This window comes from Herpailurus yagouaroundi, unplaced genomic scaffold (assembly GCF_014898765.1).
Source record: "Herpailurus yagouaroundi ecotype Mexico unplaced genomic scaffold, PumYag 140, whole genome shotgun sequence".
NCBI classification, from domain to species: domain Eukaryota; kingdom Metazoa; phylum Chordata; class Mammalia; order Carnivora; family Felidae; genus Herpailurus; species Herpailurus yagouaroundi.
In genome coordinates, this window is record NW_024412395.1 from 69,073,597 (window position 1) to 69,082,434 (window position 8,838).

General features: G+C 40.0%; 1 long non-coding RNA gene across 3 annotated transcripts in view; it reads right to left on the reverse strand.

Annotated features, from left to right (window-relative positions):
- The window catches only part of LOC121030818 (uncharacterized), a 218,011-nt gene that overhangs the window by 204,846 nt on the left and 4,327 nt on the right, over window positions 1-8,838 (reverse strand). For all 3 annotated transcript variants that reach the window (XR_005790430.1, XR_005790431.1, XR_005790429.1), the window contains exon 2: window positions 1,888-2,114. This is a non-coding gene — a long non-coding RNA (uncharacterized LOC121030818). The remainder of the gene's footprint in view (window positions 1-1,887; window positions 2,115-8,838) is intronic.

The window sequence follows — 8,838 nt, forward strand, 5'->3', positions numbered from 1 at the left end:
AGAAAAGAAAAGAAAAGAAAAGAAAAGAAAAGAAAAGAAAAGAAAAGAAAAGAAAAGAAAAGAAAAGAAAAGAAAAGAAAAGAAAAGAAAGCTAAAGTCAAAGACAGTTGGGAAAAGTAATAAAAGTTATAATAAAGATAAAATAGAATAGAGAGAAAAATCAATGAAACCAAAATTAGGTTCTTTAGAAAGATCAACAAAATGTTTCATTGACAAATGTTTAGGCAGACTAAAAAAAGAGAGAGAGAGAGAGAGAGAGAGAGATGATGCAAGTAACTAAGATCAGAAATAAAAGTGGGGACATTACCACCAGTCTTACAGAAATAAAAAAAAAATTAGAATGGTATGAACAATTATAAGCAAATAAACTAGGTAACCTAGATGAAATGAGGAAATTTCTGCAAAGTTATGAATTACCAAAACTAACAGAAAAATAAATAGAATATTTCAATAGACCTATAACAAGTAGAGACTGAATCAGCAATCACAAACTTCCCAACAAAGAAAAGTCCAGGGTCAAATTATTTTACTGTTGAATTCTACCAAATATTTAAAAAAATTAAAACAAACCCTTCATAGCTGCCCCGAAAAAAATAGAAGATAAGGAAACAATTCCTAACTCATTCTATTAGGCCAACATTACTCTAATTCCAGAGCCAAAAACACCACAGAAAAGAAAACTATAGGCCAATATTCCTCATTAATGTAGTCATAAACACTCAGCAAACTAGAAATAGAAGGGAATTTCCTCAATAATATAAAAGGAATTTATGAAAAACCCACAGCTAACAAGATGCTCAATAGAGAAAGACTGAAAACCTTCCCCCTCAGATCAGGAATAAGACAAGCATACCCACTTTCACCACTGCTATTCAGCATTGTATTAGAAGTTCTAGTCAGATCAATCAGGTGAGAAAAAGAAACAAAAAGCATGCAAACTAGAAAAGATGACACGATATAATACATTTAAAAAAATCCTAAAGAATACACAACAAAAAACTATTAGATTATAAATGAATTCAGCAAAGTTGCAGGATACAATATCAACACACAAAAATCCATTTTATTTCTATACACTAGCAATTGAGGGGGAATAAGAAGTGACTTAAAGGTAAAAAGTTTCCTTTTGGAGTGACAAAAACATTCTTGATACAGTGATAGTTCTGTAACATTGTGAATATACTAAATGTCACTAATAAAAACTTTATACTGTGTGTATTTCACCACACTTAAAAAAAAAAAAACAAAACCAACTCTGATGTCCAGGTGACACTGAAGACCAATTTCATCAGAATCTATGGAGGTTTCATTATTTTCTAAAGCACTCCAGGTACTTCTTATGTATAGCTTATATATAGTAATGAGAATTTAGTAAGAGATTAGTATGAATAGCTAGACTATCCCTTGGGGATATAACAGGCATAAAGTATTAACGCCAGGTACTTAAGTATAGAGTTTTGTGTAAGTTCATTTTTATGGGGATAGGGCTTCAGAGTCTACTGAAGAGCTTATTTTGCATAGCTGTCATTAAAATGTGCAATTATTTTAGCTTTATGAAGTTTTTCCCTATTGCTTTGTCTCTTAAATTGAGATCTGAGAGTGAAATTAGAATCTTCAAATTTTGAGATGTCATTTTGATAATCTGAGAAAAAAAAATTATCAGTATAACAACAAAAGTTGTCTTTTACAGTGAAACTCCCCAGTTGAATTATATCTTAATTCTGTAAAAAAAAAATAGAATATTATCTATGTTTCTAGTCTTCATAGACACCCCCATTCTCCCTTCCTTCCTCCTAAACCGAGAGTCAGCATCACTCTTCTGGAAAGGACCAAACAGTAAATACTTTAGGTTTTTCATGACATACAATTTCTGTCACAACTACTCACCTTTGAAACTGTAGTGCAAGAGCAGCCATAGACAATATATTAACAAGGAGGCACGCCTGTGTTCCCAAAACTTTATTTTCAAGAGAGATGACAAGCCACATTTGGCCTACAGGCCACAGTTGGTTGAATGCCATCCTAAATGGTTATTCCATATCTTCTCTCTCCTCAAACCTCCAACAACTCCTTCCCAATCCTTATCCCAACTGATTGTCTTATTTGCTGTTTCACTGAAAAAATAGAAAGCAAACAAAAGAAAAATTTCAAATTCTCCCATAAATACATCTTCCCATCTACCTTCACCTTTATTTCTTTTCATTTCTATGGTTGAAGTGTCAGTGCTCCTGGCAAAGGCCAATCCCTCTACTTAAACACTAGATTCCATCCTTTCTCACCTATTTAAGAAGTGTTCCTGCAATTATTTGCTTACTTTCTTTGATTGTCAGTTTCTCTTTCTCCTATGTCTTTTCTATCAGCCTACTATCTGCTATATCTTTACCTTAGAAACAAAGAGAAAAAAAAAGTGTCTCTTGACCTCACTTTCCCTCTAGCTATTATCATGTTTCTTCCTTTCTCTGTACACCAAAACTCCTAGAAGTCCTACTATCTTTAATTTCACTTCTCTATTCTCTCCTGAACCCACTCAAATCAGATTTTCATTCCCAGCACTCCCATCAAGACTACTCTTATCAACACCCCCAGTGATTTCCATATTGCTAAGTGCAACAGTCAATTCTTTGTCTTCTAGCTATTTAACCTATCAGTCACAGTTGACAAAAAGATCAGTTCTACCTCTTTCTTCATTTGGCTTTCATGGCATCATACCTTCCTGGTTTTGTTCTTAAACTAGCCAATCTTTTTCATTTCCTCTTCTCTTCCTGATCCCTAAATATTAAAGTACCTCAGACTCAGTCCTTGGACCTCTTCCATTTTCTACCTACACACACTCCACTGGTGACCTCAGCCATCCTCATTGAGATATAACCTATATCCAAATGACTCCCAAATTTATATCTCTGCACTAAATTCCAACGGGATATTCAGTTGCTTACTCAACATCTCCATTTCAATGTCTTATAAAAAACTCATACAGAGAAATTTGAGAAAAAAAAGGAGGGAAGATGGCGGCGTAGGAGGACGCTGGGCTCACCGCGCGTCCTGCTGATCACTTAGATTCCACCTACACCTGCCTAAATAACCCAGAAAACCACCAGAGGATTAGCAGAACGGAGTCGCCGGAGCCAAGCGCAGATGAGAGGCCCACGGAAGAGGGTAGGAAGGGCGGCGAGGCGGTGCGCGCTCCACGGACTGGCGGGAGGGAGCCGGGGCGGAGGGGCGGCTCGCCGGCCAAGCAGAGCCCCCGAGTCTGGCTTGCAAAAAGCGGAGGGGCCTGACGGACTGTGTTCCGACAGCAACAGCGATTTAGCGGCTGGGAGGTCATAAGTTAACAGCTCTGCTCAGAAAGCGGGAAGGCTGGAGGACAAAGGGAAGGAGAGCTGCTGAGCCCCCGGACGACAGAGCTCAGTTTGGTGGGGAACAAAGGCGCTCGCCAGCGCCATCTTCCCCGCCCATCCCCCAGCCAAAATCCCAAAGAGAACCAGTTCCTGCCAGGGAACTTGCTCGCTCCACGCAAACACCCAACTCTGTGCTTCTGCGGAGCCAAACCTCCGGCAGCGGATCTGACTCCCTCCTGCTGCCACAGGGCCCCTCCTGAAGTGGATCACCTAAGGAGAAGCAAGCTAAGCCTGCCCCTCCTGCCCCTGTGCACCTTGCCTACCCACCCCAGCTAAGACGCCAGATCCCCAGCATCACAAGCCTGGCAGTGTGCAAGTAGTCCAGACAGGCCACCCCACCCCACAGTGAATCCCGCCCCTAGGAGAGGGGAAGAGAAGGCACGCACCAGTCTGACTGTGGCCCCAAGGTGGGCTGGGGGCAGACATCAGGTCTGACTGCGGCTCTGCCCACCAACTCCAGTTATACACCACAGCACAGGGGAAGTGCCCTGCAGGTCCTCACCACGCCAGGGACTATCCAAAATGACCAAGCGGAAGAATTCCCCTCAGAAGAATCTCCAGGAAATAACAACAGCTAATGAGCTGATCAAAAAGGATTTAAATAATATAACAGAAAGTGAATTTAGAATAATAGTCATAAAATTAATCGCTGGGCTTGAAAACAGTATAGCTGACAGCAGAGAATCTCTTGCTACAGAGATCAAGGGACTAAGGAACAGTCACGAGGAGCTGAAAAACGCTTTAAATGAAATGCATAACAAAATGGAAACCACCACAGCTCGGATTGAAGAGGCAGAGGAGAGAATAGGTGAACTAGAAGATAAAGTTATGGAAAAAGAGGAAGCTGAGAAAAAGAGAGAGAAAAAAATCCAGGAGTATGAGGGGAAAATTAGAGAACTAAGTGATACACTAAAAAGAAATAATATACGCATCATTGGTATCCCAGAGGAGGAAGAGAGAGGGAAAGGTGCTAAAGGGGTACTTGAAGAAATAATAGCTGAGAACTTCCCTGAAGTGGGGAAGGAAAAAGGCATTGAAATCCAAGAGGCACAGAGAACTCCCTTCAGACGTTAACTTGAATCGCTCTTCTGCACGACATATCATAGTGAAACTGGCAAAATACAAGGATAAAGAGAAAATTCTGAAAGCAGCAAGGGGTAAACGTGCCCTCACATATAAAGGGAGACCTATAAGACTCGTGACTGATCTCTCTTTTGAAACTTGGCAGGCCAGAAAGAGTTGGCACGAGATTTTCAGTGTGCTAGACAGAAAAAATATGCAGCCGAGAATCCTTTATCCAGCAAGCCTGTCATTTAGAATAGAAGGAGAGATAAAGGTCTTCCCAAACAAACAAAAATTGAAGGAATTTGTCACCACTAAACCAGCCCTACAAGAGATCCTAAGGGGGACCCTGTGAGACAAAGTACCAGAGACATCACTACAAGCATAAAACATACAGACATCACAATGACTCTAAACCCATATCTTTCTATAATAACACTGAATGTAAATGGATTAAATGCGCCAACCAAAAGACATAGGGTATCAGAATGGATAAAAAAACAAGACCCATCTATTTGCTGTCTACAAGAGACTCATTTTAGACCTGAGGACACCTTTAGATTGAGAGTGAGGGGATGGAGAACTATTTATCATGCTACTGGAAGCCAAAAGAAAGCTGGAGTAGCCATACTTATATCAGACAAACTAGACTTTCAATTAAAGGCTGTAACAAGAGATGAAGAAGGACATTATATAATAGTGACAGGGTCTATCCATCAGGAAGAGCTAACAATTATAAATGTCTATGCGCCGAATACCGGAGCGCCCAAATATATAAAACAATTACTCATAAACACAAGCAACCTTATTGATAAGAATGTGGTAATTGCAGGGGACTTTAACACCCCACTTACAGAAATGGATAGATCATCTAGACACACGGTCAATAAAGAAACAAGGGCCCTGAATGAGACATTGGATCAGATGGACTTGACAGATATATTTAGAACTCTGCATCCCAAAGCAACAGAATATACTTTCTTCTCGAGTGCACATGGAACATTCTCCAAGATAGATCATATACTGGGCCACAAAACAGCCCTTCATAAGTTTACAAGAATTGAAATCATACCATGCATACTTTCAGACCACAATGCTATGAAGCTTGAAATCAACCACAGAAAAAAGTCTGGAAAACCTCCAAAAGCATGGAGGTTAAAGAACACCCTACTAACGAACGAGTGGGTCAACCAGGCAATTCGAGAAGAAATTAAAAAATATATGGAAACAAACGAAAATGAAAATACAACAATCCAAACGCTTTGGGACGCAGCGAAGGCAGTCCTGAGAGGAAAATACATTGCAATCCAGGCCTATCTCAAGAAACAAGAAAAATCCCAAATGCAAAATCTAACAGCACACCTAAAGGAAATAGAAGCAGAACAGCAAAGGCAGCCTAAACCCAGCAGAAGAAGAGAAAGAATAAAGATCAGAGCAGAAATAAACAATATAGAATCTAAAAAAACTGTAGAGCAGATCAACGAAACCAAGAGTTGGTTTTTTGAAAAAATAAACAAAATTGACAAACCTCTAGCCAGGCTTCTCAAAAAGAAACGGGAGATGACCCAAATAGATAAAATCATGAATGAAAATGGAATTATAACAACCAATCCCTCAGAGATACAAACAATTATCAGGGAATACTATGAAAAATTATATGGCAACAAATTGGACAACCTGGAAGAAATGGACAAATTCCTGAACACCCACACTCTTCCAAAACTCAATCAGGAGGAAATAGAAAGCTTGAACAGACCCATCACCAGCGAAGAAATTGAATCGGTTATCAAAAATCTCCCAACAAATAAGAGTCCAGGACCAGATGGCTTCCCAGGGGAGTTCTACCAGACGTTTAAAGCAGAGATAATACCTATCCTTCTCAAGCTATTCCAAGAAATAGAAAGGGAAGGAAAACTTCCAGACTCATTCTATGAAGCCAGTATTACTTTGATTCCTAAACCAGACAGAGACCCAGTAAAAAAAGAGAACTACAGGCCAATATCCCTGATGAATATGGATGCCAAAATTCTCAATAAGATACTAGCAAATCGAATTCAACGGTATATAAAAAGAATTGTTCACCATGATCAAGTGGGATTCATTCCTGGGATGCAGGGCTGGTTCAACATTCGCAAATCAATCAACGTGATACATCACATTAACAAAAAAAAAGAGAAAAACCATATGATCCTGTCAATCGATGCAGAAAAGGCCTTTGACAAAATCCAGCACCCTTTCTTAATAAAAACCCTTGAGAAAGTCGGGATAGAAGGAACATACTTAAAGATCATCAAAGCCATTTATGAAAAGCCCACAGCTAACATCATCCTCAACGGGGAAAAACTGAGAGCTTTTTCCCTGAGATCAGGAACACGACAGGGATGCCCACTCTCACCGCTGTTGTTTAACATAGTGCTGGAAGTTCTAGCATCAGCAATCAGACAACAAAAGGAAATCAAAGGCATCCAAATTGGCAAAGATGAAGTCAAGCTTTCGCTTTTTGCAGATGACATGATATTATACATGGAAAATCCGACAGACTCCACCAAAAGTCTGCTAGAACTGATCCATGAATTCAGCAAAGTTGCAGGATACAAAATCAATGTACAGAAATCAGTTGCATTCTTATACACTAACAATGAAGCAACAGAAAGACAAATAAGGAAACTGATCCCATTCACAATTGCACCAAGAAGCATAAAATACCTAGGAATAAATCTAACCAAAGATGTAAAGGATCTGTATGCTGAAAACTATAGAAAGCTTATGAAGGTAATTGAAGAAGATTTAAAGAAATGGAAAGACATTCCCTGCTCATGGATTGGAAGAATAAATATTGTCAAAATGTCAATACTACCCAAAGCTATCTACACATTCAATGCAATCCCAATCAAAATTGCACCAGCATTCTTCTCGAAACTAGAACAAGCAATCCTAAAATTCATATGGAACCACAAAAGGCCCCGAATAGCCAAAGTAATGTTGAAGAAGAAGACCAAAGCAGGAGGCATCACAATCCCAGACTTTAGCCTCTACTACAAAGCTGTCATCATCAAGACAGCATGGTATTGGCACAAAAACAGACACATAGACCAATGGAATAGAATAGAAACCCCAGAACTAGACCCACAAACGTATGGCCAACTCATCTTTGACAAAGCAGGAAAGAACATCCAATGGAAAAAAGACAGTCTCTTTAACAAATGGTGCTGGGAGAACTGGACAGCAACATGCAGAAGGTTGAAACTAGACCACTTTCTCACACCATTCACAAAAATAAACTCAAAATGGATCAAGGACCTGAATGTGAGACAGGAAACCATCAAAACCCTAGAGGAGAAAGCAGGAAAAGACCTCTCTGACCTCAGCCGTAGCAATCTCTTACTCGACACATCCCCAAAGGCAAGGGAATTAAAAGCAAAAGTGAATTACTGGGACCTTATGAAGATAAAAAGCTTCTGCACAGCAAAGGAAACAACCAACAAAACTAAAAGGCAACCAACGGAATGGGAAAAGATATTTGCAAATGACATATCGGACAAAGGGCTAGTATCCAAAATCTATAAAGAGCTCACCAAACTCCACACCCGAAAAGCGAATAACCCAGTGAAGAAATGGGCAGAAAACATGAATAGACACTTCTCTAAAGAAGACATCCGGATGGCCAACAGGCACATGAAAAGATGTTCAGCGTCGCTCCTTATCAGGGAAATACAAATCAAAACCACACTCAGGTATCACCTCACGCCAGTCAGAGTGGCCAAAATGAACAAATCACGAGACTATAGATGCTGGAGAGGATGTGGAGAAACGGGAACCCTCTTGCACTGTTGGTGGGAATGCAAATTGGTGCAGCCACTCTGGAAAGCAGTGTGGAGGTTCCTCAGAAAATTAAAAATAGACCTATCCTATGACCCAGCAATAGCACTGCTAGGAATTTATCCAAGGGACACAGGAGTACTGATGCATAGGGGCACTTGTACCCCAATGTTCATAGCAGCGCTCTCAACAATAGCCAAATTATGGAAAGAGCCTAAATGTCCATCAACTGATGAATGGATAAAGAAATTGTGGTTTATATACACTATGGAATACTACGTGGCAATGAGAAAAAATGAAATATGGCCTTTTGTAGCAACGTGGATGGAACTGGAGAGTGTGATGCTAAGTGAAATAAGCCATACAGAGAAAGACAGATACCATATGGTTTCACTCTTATGTGGATCCTGAGAAACTTAACAGGAACCCATGGGGGAGGGGAAGGAAAAAAAAAGAGGTTAGAGTGGGAGAGAGCCAAAGCATAAGAGACTGTTGAGAACTGAGAGCAAACTGAGGGTTGATGGGGGGTGGGAGGGAGGAGAGGGTGGGTGATGGGTAT